General features: G+C 47.7%; 1 pseudogene; it reads right to left on the minus strand.

Moving 5' to 3' along the window:
- Positions 1 to 6,396: 6,396 nt before the first annotated feature.
- On the minus strand, positions 6,397 to 17,018 carry LOC136940520 (C-X-C chemokine receptor type 4-like; annotated as a pseudogene).
- Between the last annotated feature and the right edge of the window lie 3,478 nt (positions 17,019 to 20,496).

The raw sequence follows: 20,496 nt of genomic DNA on the forward strand, positions 1-20,496 counted from the left end.
ATTTTAGCAGACGCCTGTATCCAGAGCGACTTACAATAAGTACAGGGACATGCTACACTTCACTTTTTGTATTTTGAATTCTACATGAGCAGCAACAAATGAACAGAAATATCAGTTGTAAAAATAGCAGTTAATAAACTGACCCATCTGCAAGCAAGCACACCCTACAATTTCCCCAGAAATTGTACCCTATCTAGTCTATAAAACAAGATGTGCAAGTGAAATCTTTTACTTTTCCTTCCTTCATCTCTTAGGTGGAGGATTGTAATCCATGGAGGAATCGATGGGTTCAGCCGACTGGTGGTTTTCCTGAAGGCTTCTAACAACAACAGAAGTGACATTGTAATGGACCTGTTTTCGGAAGCAGTCGCCCAGTTTGGTGTCCCATCCAGAGTCAGATGTGACTATGGAGGGGAAAACAACCCCATTTGTCTCTTCATGGATGTCTTCCGAGGATCAACCAGAGGGAGTGCTTTAATGAGGGATGAGCACTCATAATCAACGCATTGAAAGACTGTGGGGCGATGTCTGGAGAGGTGTGACAAAAAAAAACACAAGGTCCTACGTAGTGTGGTCAGGTCTGCTGAGTTTATCATCGGCAGGCCACCACTAGCCACTTTACATTGATGCATTTCTCACTAGTCACTTTACACACTGTCACTTTCAGCTACTGGTTGCACAATCAGCAATATTGCACTAATGTACCCCACTTGTCTTAGGTTAGTATAGGTCTAAGGTTAATATAGGTCATTATCTGTATTAGAGGTCTAATATATTGTATACTATTTTGTATATTTAGGAGGTTTATAATTTGTTATTATCTTTTCTTTTATCTTATCATAGATGTAATCTAAGTACTTATTATGTTATGCCAGGTTGCTTTGCATTGACTTGTCCCAAAAATGTCAGTGCCCAGTCTGATTGTGGTGTTCTGTGTACCTGACAATAAGACTTGAAACAGATGTCTACCACTCCTTGTTTACATATCTATAGAGAAGATGAAGGAATCATTATTGCCAACAACGAAGGGCATCTTTAGGCTCTTCACTTCGTTTACCTGCCTCGTATAAAACGTGACCTTGGATTGTTTTGCAATCAATGGAATCACCACCAACTGAGGACTGCCAGATACATGTCCCCATATCAGATTTTTGTGCAAGGTTGTCTTGACACAACAGTTGCAACATCAGACTGGTATCCAAGGTATATTTGGAGCAGCCAGTTCCAGGGGGTGGCCGACCAGGGGGCGGCTGCACTTGCCTTTGACTGGCTACAAAGAGTTGTGGTTCCCCTAAACCAATTTTTTTTTTAATTGGCTTACACACCACAAAACCTGGTTTTGTGGTGTGTTTGGCCTCCGACAGTTTAGAAAAAAGCAGAGAACTGATGTTTAAATGTACAGTGCATTATATACACTGCATGATATACTAACCCTCTTGGGTTAGAATATTCAGATAGGCCTACATAATCTAAATTGGCCAACTTTAGACATTTCATAAACAACGTGTTCAACTTTATGCATAAATATATGTGACTCCAAGCGCAGAGCATGCAAGGAGATTGTAAATAATTGATGAAAGGTCATATACACATTTATTAAAGATTCGTTTTGGCATGAAAAAGTATGCTGAAACTTTACAACCACCAAAGTGTGAGTGAAAAAATAAATGTGTGTGCTATGCCCCATGTATGGTCAGAGGGGATTCAAACATTCAATAGCCTACCAAATAGGCAAAGGAATGCAACAGATATCTGGCCAAAGGTGCTGCTCAGGCAATGCAACTAGCGGCATGGAGATTAAATCTGTTCACATATGTTACATACTGTATTTGTTCTTACCGCCGATATGGCCCAGTTTCCCAGACATGGATTAAGCCTAGTCATTTTTCTCTTACTTTTGGACTAGGACTACAGGTTTAATCCATGTCTGGGAAACTGGCCGAATAATGTGCGCTCCTTGCTCAGGTTTAATTAATGGCACTCTGTTCCTTGCTCCACTAATTTACAACTCCGTTCAAACATGCTCTGACTAATGCTGGGTACACACCACAAGATAATCGGGCAGATTTTGGGCCGATTTCCCCCTTCCGACAATCCTAGGTAATGTCCCGACAATCCTAGGTTATGTCCCGATTATCTACAGATTATTTTATCAGATTTTCCGTTGATGTGAGGTGTGTTAAGAGTGACCGAATTTGCTCGGAAGAACATCGGAGCCGCTCCGAAATCATGATGTGTGGGGGGAACCCCGAGGACAAACACCACACACTATAGGATCAAAAGGGTTAAATATAGGATTTTCTTGTCCTCATGTTTGTGGTCTCTCACATTTAAAAAATCTTAAAAGATTAAAAAAATATTTTTGTGTGTACCCAGCATAACACAGGTCTCTATCCTCTATAGACCTGTCTTGCATGTTTGAGATGTTTCCCTGCTCCAACACACCTGATTCAAATGAATGGGTTGTTAACCAGCTCTGCAGAAGCCTGCTTATAACCATTCATTTGAATCAGGTGTGTCGGAGCAGGGAAACATCTCAAACAGGCAGGACAGGGGTGCCCTGAGTACCAGGGTTGGGAACCACTACTGATAGGTTCCCATCCCTGGTCCTCAGGGATGGGAACATTTTCATTTACTCTCAATTACATTAAAAGTATTTTGTACATTCTCTGTGTTGGATATTACTCTATATTGCCATGGGTATTACATGTTTTATTTCTTGAATAAGGCTACTCTGTGTACTGTCCAGCTGTCTTCAACCCTTTGTATTCCTAACCTGTTGTTGTAATGTTATTTTGCTTGCTGTTGCGCCACAATTTATCCTTGGGTATACCCATTACATTGACCAGAGGCTTTGCCCTTACTATTTGTGCTCTCACACTGCCATCTAGTGGGCACTTTAGCGAACTTAAATGTATACCTTTTTCGAAATGTGAATGATATATAGTATACAAACATAGTTATTTTTTCAGTAGTTTACAAAATAGCCTACAGTTGTTGATAATGTCACTGCCAATTTATATTAGCCTATTTCTTAACCTTAATTCAATCAAGATCGGTTGAGTGTATGTTGGATCGTATTATTTTTTATATTACCATTATGTTACAATTTTTTAGTCTGCTTGACGATCCGAGTGTTAATCAGACGCGCAGCCAGACGTTATAAACATTCGGGGCTTAGCCCAAACCTATGACGTATTCTGGGTTTGATGTGATGTTAGATAGGGACCTTTATGCGAGTGCGCGCAACACGCGAGTTAAATGTTTTGGCCTTCATTTGAGCGCAAAATATATATATATGTATATATATAATATGTTTTTTGAGCTTTTTGTAAAATAAACAGCCGTTTTGGGGAGGCAAACTGTCAGGCCCTCGCCAGCTCTCCACTGGTGTCCCACAGGGCTCCGTCCTTGGACCCCTCCTCTTCTCTCTGTACACCACCTCACTTGGACCAATCATCACCTCCCATGGCTTCTCCTACCACTGCTACGCTGACGACACGCAGCTGTACCTGTCGTTCCCCCCGACCGATCCGGGGATCTCAGCTAGGATTGAGGCCTGCCTCACAGACATCTCCGCCTGGATGACCGAGCACCACCTCCAGCTGAACCTCGCCAAAACAGAACTTCTCATCATCCCGGCTAAACCCTCCATCTCCCACGATCTCTCAATCACCCTGGGATCTGCGACGGTGACCCCTTCATCCTCTGCCAGGAACCTTGGGGTTACCATGGACGACAAGCTCTCCCTCACGGCCCACATTGCTGCGGTCTCCCGGTCGTGTAGATTCACCCTCTACAACATCCGGAAGATCAGGAGATACCTGTCTGAGCACTCCACCCAGCTGCTAGTCCAAGCACTCGTCCTCTCCAAGTTGGACTATTGCAACTCGCTGCTCGCTGGTCTCCCAGCATGTGCAACCCGCCCTCTTCAGAGGATTCAGAACGCGGCGGCCCGCCTGGTCTACAATCTACCCAGATGCTCCCATGTTACCCCGCTCCTCATCTCTCTCCACTGGCTACCTATCATGGCCTGTATCAGATTCAAGACCCTGGTATTGACCTTCCGAGCAGTGAACGGGACTGCACCCGTCTACATCAAGTCTCTCCTGCAGCCTTACACCCCCACCCGTCACCTAAGGTCTTCTTCAGACAACCGCCTGGTGGTCCCACCGCTCAAGACCGCCCGGTCCCAACACAAGCTCTTCTCCTGTCTGGCCCCCCAGTGGTGGAATCAACTCCCCACCTCCATCAGAGACACTGACTGTCTCTCCTCCTTCAAGAAAAGGCTCAAGACGCACTTGTTCCGGGAGTACAACGGTACTTAGGAACGGTTCGCTTGACCCGATGTTAGTTTCCTCAAGGATCACAATGACTCTTGCTTAGAGACTTGTTGCTCTTGTGGTTAGTGGTAACTGATTTAAATTTTTGTTCTCGCTGTGATATATTGTTTTATTACTGTTGCTTGCTTTTTTCCACAGGTACACTTGCACTTATAGCTGTTCATGTTGTTTAATTGTAACTTGTTTAACTACATGCTCTTATGGTTCTTCCCTTTGGCACTTACTTTGGTTGTTCACAATGTGTGCTTCATGTTTTGGCTACTCGCGATGTTTTTTGGCTATCTTGTTGTTATGATCAGTGACCTATGCACTTTGTAAAGCTCTCTCTTGGAAGTCGCTTTGGATAAAAGCGTCTGCTAAATGAATAAATGTAAATGTAAATGTTTTCCAATTGGTAAAACCTTGTCTAGTGAAGGTGATGTCTTTATCGTTTCTGGCTCAAAATTGTCGACAGGGGAAGCAGAAACATGCATCTAGCTTGACTGAGTACTCTAACCAAGTTCGAGAGCGATGCCCGAGGACCTTGGCTGAAAATGCGCATGGGGTAGGCTACGTTTGCAGAACAGGCTGCATTGGAGGGCTGTCATTCAAACCATGCTCGCCTTCACCCACAGCAGCAGTAACGTTGGTACCGAGAGACAAGGAAGTGTCTAGGACCAGCACGCTCTGCCTGCTCTGGAGTAGGAGTTTAATTTCCGTTGTCGCAGGGGCAGTAGTAGATGGTTTGGGGATCAGAAATCGATGCATGATAAAAGGTTTTTCTTTGTACAAACACGCACGCAAAGAACAATCGATGGCTAACCAAGCTAAAACACTACTGTACTGTTAACGCAGTGTTTCCCCTACCATTATATTAGGGGGGCGCCCCGCTCCCCCAACGGGTCAAGTAAAAACAAATATATATATCTATAGCGCCCGATCACAAAATAAGTCATTTAAGGTTACCTTTCCTATAAAACAGGTCTATAGCTTGCTCTTTTATTAAACAAACTAAGTGGCCTTATGTTATTTATCTTATTTACACGACGGTATGTCATTTCTGTCTCTACATGGTCGCCGTTGCCCCCCCCCCGCGCCGGTATACATTTCTTCTGGAGTAGGATGTACGTTTTCTATTATTATACAGCAAAAACACTCAAAATACTTTTAAAGTACATTACAGGTAAAACATTTTAGATCCATCTTGTATTTTATAATTATTCATGTCTAGGATAATATATTATGCATTGTACATTGAATCTTTTTTGGTACTGAAGCTGTAACCTTAATTACTGCCAACATTTTTGAAGCCTTATACTCTTATACTAATAATTATCAATTGGAGTATGGAAAAAACGGAAAAACTACTTGAGAAAGAAGCAGACAGAAGGGTTGCATTATGCATTTGAAGGTTATACTGTCAAACTGACTGAAGAACGAAATAATGAAAAATGATTTACCATCATTGTAACCATCATTGGTGGTTTACCATTGTAACCATGAGTTAAATGACTGTTAAGTTTGATCAGAAGAGCTGGATTTCTACAACATGAGTTCATACACAGTAAATAGCTTCTTTCAGGTAATAATCTGCAGTGTTACTTGGCAAGAGCCCCCGTTCTCGTCAAGTGACGCAATGTCGGTGGCATTTGAGGGGCCCCTAAACATTTGAATATATTAGTAATTCATAGTAAATGGACATTTATTAAGTTTACTTCTTGAAGTACTTACATTAATTGAAAGTGCACTTGAAAGTATTCTAAAGTATACTTTGAGGTACTTTAGGAAGTATACTTCATGAACTGAAAGTGCACTACACAGGTTACTTTAGAGTATTCCAAGGTATACTTTGAAGTACTTTAGGAAGTATACTTCATGAACTGAAAGTGCACTACACAGATTACTTGGTTCAGTAATCACACCATAGATTGAATAGATAGCTTTTATTGAAGCAGAGCTGGTAGCAGAGCCAAGCCCGATGGTAGAGGAGGCCGGTAGCAGAGCCGGGCCTAGTGTCCGGGCATGGACTCGGGGTGTGGCAGAGAGTCCTAATGGGTCACGGCCGAGCAGCAGCTCAAGCAGATTCCTTGGGAAGCCTGGATAGATGACAGGGAGAAGCAGAGAAGAAAGGGAAGGGTGGGAGGGTGACAACAACATGCTAGCACAGGGACCAGAGGAATGGAAGATACTTTATACAGAACTCTTAATTGACCAAAGGGAGTTTGGTCGCATTCTTCCGTGCTTTACTGGGCTGATGCGTATTAGTTTGATTGGAGAAGGAGGAGTCTTGGTGTGCCACCTTCCTCCCTAACTTTAGTTAACCCTTTAAAGGCCTAACTCCATTTCACGAGTTCAGTAATCACACCATAGATTGAATAGATAGCTTTTATTGAAGCAGAGCTGGTAGCACAGCCAAGCCCGATGGTGGAGGAGGCCGGTAGCAGAGCCGGGCCTGGTGTCCGGGCATGGACTCGGGGTGTGGCGGAGAGTCCTAATGGGTCACGGCCGAGCAGCAGCTCAAGCAGATCCCCAAAAGGAACAGACTCACCTACGGGCTGCAGCGAGGCTGATGCAAGCCTGACTGTGGTGAAGGTCGGGGATGTTGGTCCTGACGTATGAGCGGTATGCCTGGGGAGGACCAGCGACCCAGGAGCTGGATGGTGTGGTCAGCAACGCCCTGGCTGGAAGCAGAGGAGGCCGTACCGATCCTGAATGAATGTGTGGAATAGTGTGAAGGGTCAATACCTGATTTGGCGAGGATGATGGTGGAACCAGAAGCGGGAGGCGACATGTCCTGATTCCGTGAGGAATGGTGGGCTGGAGGGGAGGGCATGGCTTCTTGGTTTGGAGAGAGCCAGATTATCCAGGGACTCATAGGGGCTGAGGGGAGAGTTAAGGCAGAAGAGGAAGATCAGAACAGCTGGCCTGTTCTGATTTGCTGCGTTTTAGGGTGAAGATGAATTTGTCTGGGGAATGTAGCGTGATGCCAGAGACGCATGGGTGAGCGTAGGGGTTGAAGGTGGACGTGAACTCAAGCACCTCAGGGAGCCAAAGAAGGCCAGGAGGAGCATGGCCTCTTGGGTGGAATCGGTGGAAGGGGAGGAGTAGCCAGTGCGCGGTGTGTATGCAGGCGGCTAGCAGGTCGGCAGTGAGGGGGAGCCGTGCAGAGAGAGAGCAACTTGCAGAAGAAGTTGATGAAGCCGATGCTGCCAAGGTACAGGATAGTGGAAGTGCGGATGGAGAGGTGTATGTGTGCGTGGAATGAAGATTGGAGGATGGCCTCTTGGGTGTGGAGTGAAGGTTGTGGAGGGGTGCCATCATGGGAAGATGGTACAGGAAAACGGAGGATCCGGAAATAGGAAGTGGTCCGTCTTGTGCCAAGAGGCAATTTCTGGATGGAGAGACGGGAGGGGGAGTTAGTTTAATAGCGAGGAGGGGCTGTTAGAGAACAGAGCCTGATGTGGTTGGTGTAGGCAGTTGGTGGAGGCTGGTAGCAGGCCAAGCCTGATGCAGTGAGGTAGAGGCTGGTAGCAGAGCCGAACATGATGCAGTGTGGTAGAGGCTGGTAGCAGAGCCAGGCCCGATGCAGTGAGGTAGAGGCTGGTAGCAGAGCCAAGCCCGATGCAATGTGGTAGAGGCTGGTAGCAGAGCCGAGCCCGATGCAGTGAGGTAGAGGCTGGTAGCAGAGCCAAGCCTAATGCAGTGTGGAGGCTGGTAGCAGAGCCAAGCCTGTTGGGGTTCATCAAGGCTGGTAGCAGAGCCAAGCCTGTTGCGGTTCATAAAGGCTGGTAGCAGAGCCAAGCCTGTTGCGGTTCATAAAGGCTGGTAGCAGAGCCAAGCCTGATGCAGTGTGGTAGAGGCTGGAAGCAGAGCCAAGCCTGATGCGGTGTGGTAGAGGCTGGTAGCAGAGCCGAGCCCAATGCAGTGAGGTAGAGGCTGGTAGCAGAGCCAAGCCTAATGCAGTGTGGAGGCTGGTAGCAGAGCCAAGCCTGTTGTGGTTCATAAAGGCTGGTAGCAGAGCCAAGCCTGTTGCGGTTCATAAAGGCTGGTAGCAGAGCTAAGCCTGATGCAGTGTAGAGGCTGGTAGCAGAGCTAAGCCTGATGCGGTGTGGTAGAGGCTGGTAGCAGAGCCAAACCTAATGCGGTGTGAAGGAGGCTGGTAGCGGAACCAAGCCTGTTGTGGTTCGTGGAGGCTGGTAGCACAGTCAAGCCTGAGGCTGGTAGCAGAGCCAAGCCTGTTGTGGTTCGTGGAGGCTGGTAGCAGAGTCAAGCCTGAGGCTAGTAGCAGAGCCAAGCCTGAGGCTGGTAGCAGAGCCAAGCCTAATTCAGTGTGGTGGAGGCCGGTAGCAGAGCCGAGCCTGATGTGGTTGGTGGAGGCTGGTAGCAGAGCCAAGCCTGATGCAGTGTGGGGGCCTTGCGCCAGTGGAGATGAAGGGGGGCCGATAGCGAGGAAGTCGTCCAGGAGATGGAGGAGGAGGGGACTCATTGAGGAGGATCCAGCGGAGTGCTTCAAGAAACACGAAGATGCACGGCCTGCTTTTGCATCCAATGCCAGGCGGACAGCAAGCAGTTTGAGTCCTGCCAGTGAACCCCAAGAAAACCCAGAAAGGCGGGTGGATGGGAGGGCCTCGAACGCGGTCCCAAGGCCCGCTGGGCTGAGGGAGCAGGAGGAGCGAGGGTGGGTCCCGCCGCAGAAGAGCATGCACGGAGGCTCCGGCAGGCAGACAAAGAGCAGCCATCGAAATCGCGACGGACCACCAGGATCAGTGCCCGCGGGTCCGGACAGGAGGGGCTGCAGGGAGGGGCAGGGGAAGGAGGAGGCGAAAGGGGGCCAGGCAGGAGCCAGGGGGGAGAGCGGGTGAAGGGCGGACAGCGAAACCCGACAACAGAGGAGGACAGGGCCACGGCGCACGGCATTGGTGCGGGGGGCAGCAACCCGGGACGGGAGGAGAAGGACGCCAGGACCACGTAATCACCCTGGGGGATGGCCACCCGGAGGGAGGCAGACACGGGGGGTCCATGGAGCGGGCAGCGCAAAGGCAGGGGTGACAGGGCCCCGTCAGGAAAGGCAGCAGCCGGGGCGGGCAGGATGGCCGGAGCGGAGCCACCTGCAGGAGGGAAGGCACAGGGCAAGGGCAGAGGGGCGCAGCCCGGAGGAGGCAGGGCCCGTCCAGAGCAAGCAGGGGCTAGGCCAGGCGCAGGGCAGAGGGGCGGTGGGGAGCCCATGGAGGCGACGAACACCGCAAACAGGGCAGGAAGGTCAATGAGGGCAAGAGCCGGACCAGGGGAACAGGGGCCGGGGGCGAGGCAATCCGCCAGGCACAGCCCAGCAGCGGGAGAGGCGGGGCGGGAGCAGGAGGCGGGAGCAGGCAGGGAGCCGACGGGAACGGCAGCGGCCGGAGCGGGCGGGTGGCCCGGAGCCACCTGCAGGAAGGAGGCACAGGGCAAGGTTAGAGGGACGCAGCCCTGAGGGGGCAGGGTCAGACCGGAGCGAGCAGGGGCAGGAACAGGGCCGGGGTCGGAGCGCCCCGGGAGGCGACGAACGCAGCAACGGCAGGAAGACCGGCAAGGGCAGTAGCCGGGGCAGGAGAACAGGGGGCATGGGCTAGGCAAGAGGCAGGAACCTGCCAGGCGCGGCCCGGCGCCCAGCAGCGGGAGAGGCAGGCCAGGAGCGGGCAGGGCACCGACGGGATGGGCAGCAGCCGGAAGGGGCGGGCGGTCCAGAGCGGAGCCGCCCATGAGGATAGCGGCCCAGAGGGAGGGAGACACAGGGAAAGGCCAGGAGGCAGGAGCGAGTGGGGGGAGGCGCGTGGCCAGCGTGAAGGCGGAGGCAGGAGCGGGCAGGGACCCAATGGGAAAAGGGCAGCAGCCAGGGCAGGGGGGGCATCAGGGGGGGAGCCACCGGCAGGGGAAAAAGCACAGGACACGGACAGGGAGGCATGGCCCGGAGGCGAGGAACGCCGGGAACAGGGCAGGAAATCAGCGAGGGCGGGAGCCCGAGGCCGGGGCAGGGAGAGGCGGGCGAGGCAGGGTGCAGGAACCCGTGGGGCGTGGCCCAGCGCCCGGCAGCAGTAGAGGGGCAGTGCGGGGGGGAGTGGGGAGGTACGCCTGCCCCCAGACTCCCCAAAATGGAGGGAGAACAGCCTGGCCTGAAACGGATCCCGAGCCCAGAGGAGGTGCTGCAGGCCAGCGACGGACCAATCTGAAGGCAGCGCCGGGAGGCCCGAGGTGTACGGGTGCCACGGAGCAGGAGATGGTGGGCCATCCGGAACAGCAGCCTGGGCGGGGGAGGGGGGTCAGCCGGAGTTGAGCCACCTGCAGGGAGAAAAGCACAGGACACGGACAGGGAGGCATGGCCCGGAGGCGAGGAACGCCGGGAACAGGGCAGGAAATCAGCGAGGGCGGGAGCCCGAGGCCGGGGCAGGGAGAGGCGGGCGAGGCAGGGTGCAGGAACCCGTGGGGCGCGGCCCAGCGCCCGGCAGCAGTAGAGGGGCAGTGCGGGGGGGAGTGGGGAGGTACGCCTGCCCCCAGACTCCCCAAAATGGAGGGAGAACAGCCTGGCCTGAAACGGATCCCGAGCCCAGAGGAGGTGCTGCAGGCCAGCGACGGACCAATCTGAAGGCAGCGCCGGGAGGCCCGAGGTGTACGGGTGCCACGGAGCAGGAGATGGTGGGCCATCCGGAACAGCAGCCTGGGTGGGGGAGGGGGGTCAGCCGGAGTTGAGCCACCTGCAGGGAGAAAAGCACAGGACACGGTCAGGGGTGGCGCGGCCCTTTATCTAAATAGTAAGATAATCAATATAATGATAATGAAATATCATCAAATACAAAACATACCTTCAGAGCAATGGTTAACAAAGGTATTCACAATGAAGACTAGGCACCTAACGCACCGGAGCTGTATCGTAAACAGAACTCAAAGTGACTTATTCCTATATACACCCAAACCTGACTAAAATGGGGACACCGGCCATATGACAGAAAAGTTGTCTGATGCATACAAATTCAAATTGGATCATTAATCAAGGCTGCAGTAGACCAAGGGGTGCCCTTGCAAGACAAGGGAATATGTTAAACACATGTTGGTCTGCTGCAAGTGTAACCGGTGTGAATCGGTGAAACTCACTCCTCAGATGTAAGAGGCCACCCGCGTCAACAAAGAGCTAGCTTTTTGTTGGAGTAGTTGGTAGTGGTTGCGCTTGGCAGTCCAGAGGTGGCAGGTTCGACTCCCAATAGCAGCGAACGACGGCCCTGGCGGAGCAAGACCATGTCTCTTACACTCCCGTTACACAAGCACAAACTCTGTAAACCCTGTACATGTTACAGCATTAAAATTATTACTAGAATGTAATACGTAAAATAAGAAACAAAATCATATCAAACAATATAGCTGCAAGCAGCAATGAGGTGGCCAAACTGGTAAACAGGTAAAATGAACAAAAAACATTTTAGACAACCTCAGAACAGGGTTCTGATTAAATGCAGCTTTTACATTTAGTCATTTAGCAGACGCTCTTATCCAGAGCAAGCTTTTAATCCATCAAAGATTTGCTGAGATACGACCCAACTTCCTGTTTGCCGGCTTTACATTTAGGCATTTAGCAGACGCCCTTATCCAGAGCGACTTACAGTAAGTACAGGGACATTCCCCGGTGGCAAGTAGGGTGAAGTGCCTTGCCCAAGGACACAACGTCAGTTGGCATGACCGGGAATCGAACTGGCAACCTTCGGATTACTAGCCCGATTCCCTCACCGCTCAGCCACCTGACTCCCTTTGCCGCAGATTTTGATTGGCTGTACCGATCAAACCGTTTCGAAAATCTAAAATAATTTTGATAGTTTGTGTGAGGATTGCCATGACTATATACAGCTAGACTACAGGTAGCTAGCGACTGCGTTGTACCTAGGGATGAGTATTGATAAGATTTTAACAATTCTGATTCCTTATCAATTCCTGCTTATCGATTCGATTCTTTATCGATTCTTATTGGGCAAGGGGGGGGGGAAAAGAGCACAACGGGTTTATTTACATTAATTTTCTTTTATATAATTTTCTATAATGCTACAGACCATATACAGTATGTATACATACACATTTACATTTTGTCGTTGCTCTTCTTCTACACTTCTATTTGACCTTGGCTGAAAATGGAATCTTCCATTTTCAGCCAAGGTCAAATCATATAATATGACAGTGTCGCTCAGTTTAATATTGGGTGAACACGACAACGCGAACGTTTGCTGATAACACACGCACTCCAATAATTAACGTGAAGTGATCAATAACGATGAATGACGGAGCAAAAATGTATGCTTCAAACGACGGGACAGAAGATAACTTGATCAACTACACACAATAAAGGCAAATTACTTCACACAGTGACAAGTGGTTGTGATCACTTTTGAGGAGTTTAGCTCTACCTTGGATAGATAGAGATGAAGCGCGAACGTTAGCTGCGCTGCATCGAACACATGACATTCCAGTAACTTCATTCCATGCTGTGTGTTCAAATGCTTCTTCATATTTGTGGGATTTCCTCCCTTTGACAAAATAGACTTTTTACACGCGTTACAAGTGGCGTTGTTGTCATTTTGTTGTGTGAAATACAACCAAACTTTAGAACGCTTCTGCCTAGTTGCCATGTTTGCTGCAGTCTGAATAAACTAAAAGTTTGCGCATGTTCTCTGTGCAACGGCACAGAGAACCGTTAGCAGAATTGTTAAAGAATTTGGCTGATGATTCCAAGGAATCTGTTCACTGGGAACCGGTTCTAAACCACAAGAACCGGTTCTCGATACCCATCCCTAGTTGTACCTGTTCCTTTGCAGTGGCTTACAGTTGTCAGATTTGGCCCAAGTTTAAACAGCTGTAATTCAGTCCTATTTTGACATGCCAATGTGATTGTGGTCTGAAGATAATCTGTACCAAATTTGGTGAATATTGGATCAATTTTGTTGGAGGAATAGGGAAAAAAACTTTTTATAAAATGTAAAATGGCGGCCGCATCAATTCATCTGGTATCACAAGTTAACATGTGTCAGACACGGGATCGCCCCCTAGCGCTTAGATGACACAACCTTTTGTGGACCTCTTTGGAAGAGGGTCCCGAGCACCTGTACCACGTTTGATGTCAATTCAGCAAATACTTCCTGAGATATGATCTCACTTCCTGTTTTGGCGGCTTCATCGCTGACTTTGATCAGCTTTACCGGAAAAACAGTTTTGAAAATCAAAAACCATGTGAAAACGTTTGTGAGGCTTGATCTGAAGATAATTGGTGCCAAATGTTTGCTTATTGCAGCGCCACCTAGAGGTGAAATGGCATGACCTATTGGACCTCTTTAGAACAGGGTCCCTAGTCTTTATACCAAATTTGGTGTCAATGCAGTAAAGAGGTGCTGAGATATGACCTCACTTCTTTTATGGTGGCTTGGTTGACGACTTTGATTGGCTGTTCCAGTCAAAAGGTTTAGAAAATCAAAAAAACATGTGATGTCTTTTGTGAGGCTTGGTCTGAAGATGATCTGTGCCAAATTTGGTGAAGATTGGACAAACTTTATAGGAGAGGTAGCGAAAAAACGTAATATTCAAAATGGCGGCCACATCAATTCGGCCACATCAATTTGATTGGCTGTAACTAACAAATGGTTGCGAAAATCAAAACGCTATGGGATAACTTTTGTGAGGCTTGGTCTGAAGACCACCGAGGACAGTTTTGAATGAAAACCTTGGACAATTTAACCCTTGTGCTACCTTAGGGTCGTTTTGACCCACAGCTATGTTGTGACAACTTTTCATAATAAAAAAATAAAGTGAAACATTTTCTTTATCCTTCGCGCGGTATCGGGGTCGTTTTGACCCACAGCTATGTTGTGACAACTTTTCATGATAAAAAAATAAAGTGAAACATTTTCTTTATCCTTCGCGCGGTATCGGGGACGTTTTGACCCACAGCTATGTTGTGACAACTTTTCATGATAAAAAAAAATTAAGTGAAATATTTTCTTTATCCTTCGCGCTGTCTCCGGGTCCTTGTGACCCCCCCTGCCGTGTCCGCGTTGTGTATTACAACGCGGACACGGCATGATGCCAGCACCATACGGGAGCCAACACAGAAAGAAACAGAGGACCAACGCCACAGTGGTCCTGACAGCTCTGCGCTTCTGTCTTTGCCCCTGCAGAGGGCCGCTGCGGGTCAGCCTGGACACGATGACACAGTAACACACCAGTAAAACTAGACCCGGTACCACCAAGCCCACCAACACCAGCTGCAGGTGGAACACTGACACCCAGAGAGGAGCGTTGTCAGCTGGGTATAAGCGCTGGCACACAATCACCCCATCTCCTGCTTACCAAGTCCTGGCAAACACTATGTCACTATGACACTGCCAAGAGAGCCGCAGGCAACCAGGCTCCTAGAAAAGGAGAGGGGGTGAGGGAGACAAAGAGGCGATTTGGTGGGTAGATCAGGAGATGGAGAATACAAGTGAAGATGTACCTCTGTACATCTGAGGCATGGGCACGTTGTGAGAGAGAGAGAGCGAGAGCGAGATAAGGGATGAGGCTAGAGACCTAGCTCACCTACAAACACCAGTCTCCGTGCCAGTAGCTGTCTCGTGCGTGAGGTGTGCGCGTCTGTTGCTTTGACCACGGATAGGTAGATGTCCAGACTGATGAAGGCCAGGATGAGCACACTCCCAATACAGGTTCACCGTTTAGATGACGTGCACGGCCACACAGGTGCCTAATCCGAAACGCCAGTCCCTCCGTGCGGCATCCGCTGCCCAGAACGGGCAGCACGAAGAGAATATCGGCAGCAGAGAGGTGCAGCCGGTAGCGGTCTGTCAGACTCAATTTTGACCTGGGGACACTGAGATAAAACCCTCTGTGTGTCATCTTCTACATCAGAATCAGAATTTGTTTTATCCGCCATGTAATGTGTTCACACAAACAAGGAATTTACTGTGACAGGAAGGTGCATACATTAAACAAATGTACGGATCTTTATTTATTTATTTTTTATTAAAATGTACAAAGTAACTAACTAAAATTACTAATGAACTAAACTAATATCATCTTTGTCATCGTCTTCATCATCTATCTTTATTCTCACCTGCGCTGGCAGCCAAGCACCATCACCACCTGGCCGTTCCCAGTGATGCCCAGGACAAAGATGAAGCCGTAAACCACAGGGAGGAACACTCTCTAGAGGTCAGGGGTTATAACTTGATCCAGGTCACACAGATCCTCCAGGGCCACCCCCAAGTCGCCAGAACCAGTGTAGTTTATGTCATAGTCAAACACAATATGCTGTAGGGAGGGAGAGAGAGACAGAGAGACAGATAGGAGGGGGGGAGAGATGGCAACAGTCATGAGATACATAGAAAGACACTAGTAGATGAAGTGAGAGAGAATAAGCAGTTTCACAAGCCACCATAACTTGCCTTGGTAAAAAAGGATGACATGATGACTGTTCAAAACTGAAAAGATTCTTGACCAAACATAGATTTTTTAAGTTGCACAATCATCTTTCTATTTGCTGAGACCAACTTTCCAGACTATAATGATCCTTTATCCTTTTTATAAATATACTTTATCTAAAGATAGATTTCAAAGACCCCAAATAACTAGACAGACCTGCCACATTGTGACTGTGGGACCTTCCATTGGGGAGCAGTTGTAAAATGACCAATTCAATGTACACCTACAAATCATAGATTCGTAAATACAACAACAAAGCTGAATAAGACCTTGCCGCATACCTAATAGTAGGATATGATTGAGCGGAGCCTGGGTCTCTGTCTCCTCTGCTGAGCGGAGCTGAGTACACTTCTCCCTTCAGTGGAGTTTAATATCTCTCACATTCACCCCCCAGAGCCCATACAAGTCTTGGTAGGAGGACTACACTTCCTCGTCTCTCGGTTGGAGAAAATACACTTCCTCGTCTCAGTTGGAGAAATACACTGCCTTGTCTCTGTTGGAGAAATGCACTTCCTCAGCCCGGTTGGAAGAATAAACTTCCTTGTCTCTGTTGGAGAAATGCACTTCCTCATCCCGGTTGGAAGAATAGACTTCCTCATCTCGGTCGGACAAATGAGCGCCCTTCCCCCCTCGTCTCTGTTGGAGAAATGCACTTCCTCATCCCGGTTGGAAGAATAAACTTCCTCATCTCGGTCGGACAAATGAGTTCCCTTCCACCCATCGTCTCTGTCGGAGGAAATGAGCACCCTTCCCCCCTGCAACTAAGTTGGACAAATGAGTGCCCTTCCCCCCTGCAACTTGTTTGGACGAAATGAGCGCCCTTCCCCCCATCGTCTCTGTCAGAGGAAATTAGCGCCCTTCCCCCTCCCTGCAACTAGGTTGGACAAAATGAGCGCCCTTCCCCCTGCAACTTGGTTGGACTAAATGAGCGCCCTTCCCCCCATCGTCTCGGTCGGAGGAATGAGGAAAGAGGGATGTTGTCTGCGTTGTCTATTACGCCACTCTCTCGCTGTATCCGCGTTGTCTGTTTGGACACTGAGCGCTTGGACGTTTCAGAGGAGGTGGAATACTGAGAGCTTGGACACTGAGCGCTTGGACGTTTCAGAGGAGATGGGATACTGAGCGCTTGGACACCGAGTGCTTGGACGTCTCAGAGTAGGTGGGATACTGAGCGCTGGGACACTGACGGCTTGGATGTTTCAGAGGAGGTGGCATGCTAAGCGCTTGGACACTGAGCGCTTGGACGTTTAAGAGGAAGTTGTCTGGGGAAGTGCTGCTACTACTACTTACATACATTCAGTGGGTTAGGGTCAGGACAGCAGCCGTTGTCTAGAGTCACAGAGCTATGGCTGGGGATTTCACTGTGCTGAAAGTTCTAGAGCAGGGGCCTGTACTACGAATCAAGATTTGGCGTTAGCGAGGTAACTTCTGGTTCAACCCAAAAGATTTTCTTCAATGGCTGTTGCCACCATATTCTGATTAATGGAGTGATGAAAAAGAGATATCCAAAGTGCCTTTTGTAAGAACTTTGGACTCTAATATGTTGACAAAATGAAACAAGGATTTTCATTCTGTCTTCATGCAATGCTCTGATTTCCGTTCTGGAAATGTATGCACATTATATAATATTTTACAACTTCATGCATCATTTGCTCATTTAAACATACATTTACAGGAAACTAGTAATGAAAACAACATTTGACCTAATATTAGTTATCAACTGGGGAGGTTTCATGTTGATATGTTATCCCTATTCACTTGTATGGTACCATACACAACAATGTGTATGGTACCATACAATGCTCTTCACAAGTTAAATAAATGATCATTTCACTACTTTCATTGAATTTGGATGTTTCATTCACTTTTAAAGCATTTTTCAAAAAGAATAAATAGGACATTGAAAGAAAGAAATGGTGAAAACCTCCACAAAAGACTCAAAATGCACAACCAAAAAAACACAAAAAGGTATAAAAAGACCAAAACGTAGAAAAAGGTTTAACAAATACATCCTTATGTGTTCTCCCTTCCCTAGGAACACAGAAAAGCCAGCCCTTTTAATTAAAAGCCTCTTATACTCTATATCGAGCCTCTTATACTCTATATCGAGCTCCAGGTTTGAACCTGAAACAAATAAAGAACATTGTCCCTTTGCAAGGCACACTTGGAAGGTTGAAGGTGTCCATTTGACTACTGTGTTTCAAGGTTCATTGCTTATAATTTGTGTCTTTGTCTTGGCCTTGAAGTGGAGGCCCTAGGCTCAAGGGGAGGAAGACGTTCCTCTTCCTGCTGAGTTTAACACCATAGCAATTTAATCAATTGAGTCATATTTGAAATGAGCACTGTAAGGTCTTGTGTCTCATGTTCAGACCACCACCATTAGAAAGTCGTTACAGACACTTCAATCACAGCCACACGTTCACACACTCTCACCATCTGTGTTGCAAGTGGTAAATAAAACTCAAAAGTGTACCCCCAAAATGCTCTCTAAGCAGGCAGACACAGTTTCCTGATCATCTAGGACCTCCACTTGAGAAAGTAAACGGCATATTTGATCAATATTCAGCAACTACATATGGCATACATACTGGCGTATGACTATTAGTTTCACTGTTACCTCTGTATGGCACAGTGGGACAACAGTGGGTGGTGGCAGCAACACCACTGTATTTCCTGTCACTGCAGAGAACAGTAATACATTTCACTCCTACAATATTCATAAATAATTGTTGAATGAACATGGTCACATAGATTACTTGAAACATACATATGCTTGGGTTTCCAAGCTGCTGCCACCAGGGTCTGAAGAAATGCCCCCTTCCACTCCTTCCATCATGGGGGAAGTTTTCTTTTCCTTATTTTTCTTCCTGTTGGCTGCAAGCAATTTCATTGTTCTATAGGCCCTTTGTAGCTATACCAATATCCAACAAAAGGGACTGACTCAGGCAATTCAGCCTTGTACTTGTTGGCCTTAAAATATGTGCAAGTATTGCCTACTGCTACTTACCGTTTTGAATTATGGTTTTATATTTATTTTTTATTTGCTCCCACGATCTTTTGCCACTGCCAGGGTTGCAACTAAAATAATACAGCAACAACAGTTTAACGTTATGGAATGCACACGTGTAATTATGGTCACATCAAGATATCAATAAGTCATGTAGCTTACGCATTTACAGCGTCTGCTATTTTCTGTCAGCTTGGCAGCAGCGACTTTGATGATTTTTGTCTGTATTCCTGATATGTTTGTATTACAATATTTCTCTCTTGTGCCACTTCGGGTTCATTGTGACTCGCCAATCCTAGTCTGTTACACCACTCTCATGCTGTATCCAAGTCGTTGTGAGTCACAGTGATGTTTTGAAAACGTTTCACAATAGAAAAATAAAGTGACATATTTGTATTCCTTGCGTTGTCTACCTGGTCTGTTACGTGACTCTCGTGCTGTTTCCAAGTTGTTGAGACTCACCGCACCTAGTCTATTACACCACTGTCGTGCTGTATCGGGTTTGATGTGACTCGCCAATCCTAGTCTGTTAGACAACTCTCGTGCCATTTCAGGGTCCTTGTGAGTCACAGTCATGTTGTGAAAACGTTTAACAATAAAACAATAAAGTGAAATATTTGTATTCACGAAAATTTCTCTCAAAGGATGATGCCGAAAAACTAATACATGCATTTGTTAGGTCCCGATTGGACTATTGCAATGTGTTGTTCTCTGGCCTCCCAATTACCCACCTAAAAAATTTACAGCGGGTGCAAAATGCTGCTGCTAGACTATTGACCAGATCAAGAAAGTTTGATCACATAACATCTACTCTTATCTCTCTACACTGGCTCCCTATCCAAGCCAGAGCTGACTTCAAAGTTCTACTACTAACATACAAATCTCTGCATGGATTGGCACCACTGTACCTCTCCGGTCTCCTTGCACCCTATTGCCCCGCAAGGACACTTAGATCTCAAGATGCCGGCTATCTGGTGGTTCCCAAAGTTAAGAAAAAAACAGCTGGAGGTAGGGCGTTCTCATATAGAGCACCTCTTCTCTGGAACAAATTACCCGTCTCAATTAAGGAGTCTGATACTGTTTCGACATTTAAAATTAGGTTAAAAACGTTATTGTTTAGTCAATTCTACGACTGTTAAAGGTAAGTATGTTACTAGTTGGAGGCAATGGGGGACGGGTTGCTTCCATCCTTATTCTATAAGTATAACTTATTTTAGAGTTCTCTTCCCCTGGAACAGATTTCATTTTCCAAATGGGGGGGGCTGTCGCTGTCTTGGTGTGTGGGGTTGCATCAAATTCCCCTTTTTTGCTCTGTTAAATTGCTGCACCAGTCCACACTTGACCGGTGGGGATCTCATTCTATTATGACTGTAACTGTTATCTGCTCCTGGCATCCTCTAATCCCTGCTCTCCTCTCTCTGTCCCCCCCCACACACATCCCTTGTGGTGTGGGGGGTTTGAGTTGTCAGCACCTGCCTGGTCGTCGGTCAGCCAACGCTGGACCTGGTCGCGAGTCTCCCGGTCCTGTCCTACATCTATAAAGTTGAACAATGGATTTTGGTGTTTTAAAAACCCACCGACACTGTATGACTATGTTTAGCCTGTGTTCTGCTCCTCTCTCTCACCAACCGTCTCTGGAGGAGGGGATCCCTCTCTGAATTGCTCCTCCCAAGGTTTCTTCCATTT

This window comes from Osmerus mordax, chromosome 3 (assembly GCF_038355195.1).
Source record: "Osmerus mordax isolate fOsmMor3 chromosome 3, fOsmMor3.pri, whole genome shotgun sequence".
Lineage (NCBI taxonomy): Eukaryota > Metazoa > Chordata > Actinopteri > Osmeriformes > Osmeridae > Osmerus > Osmerus mordax.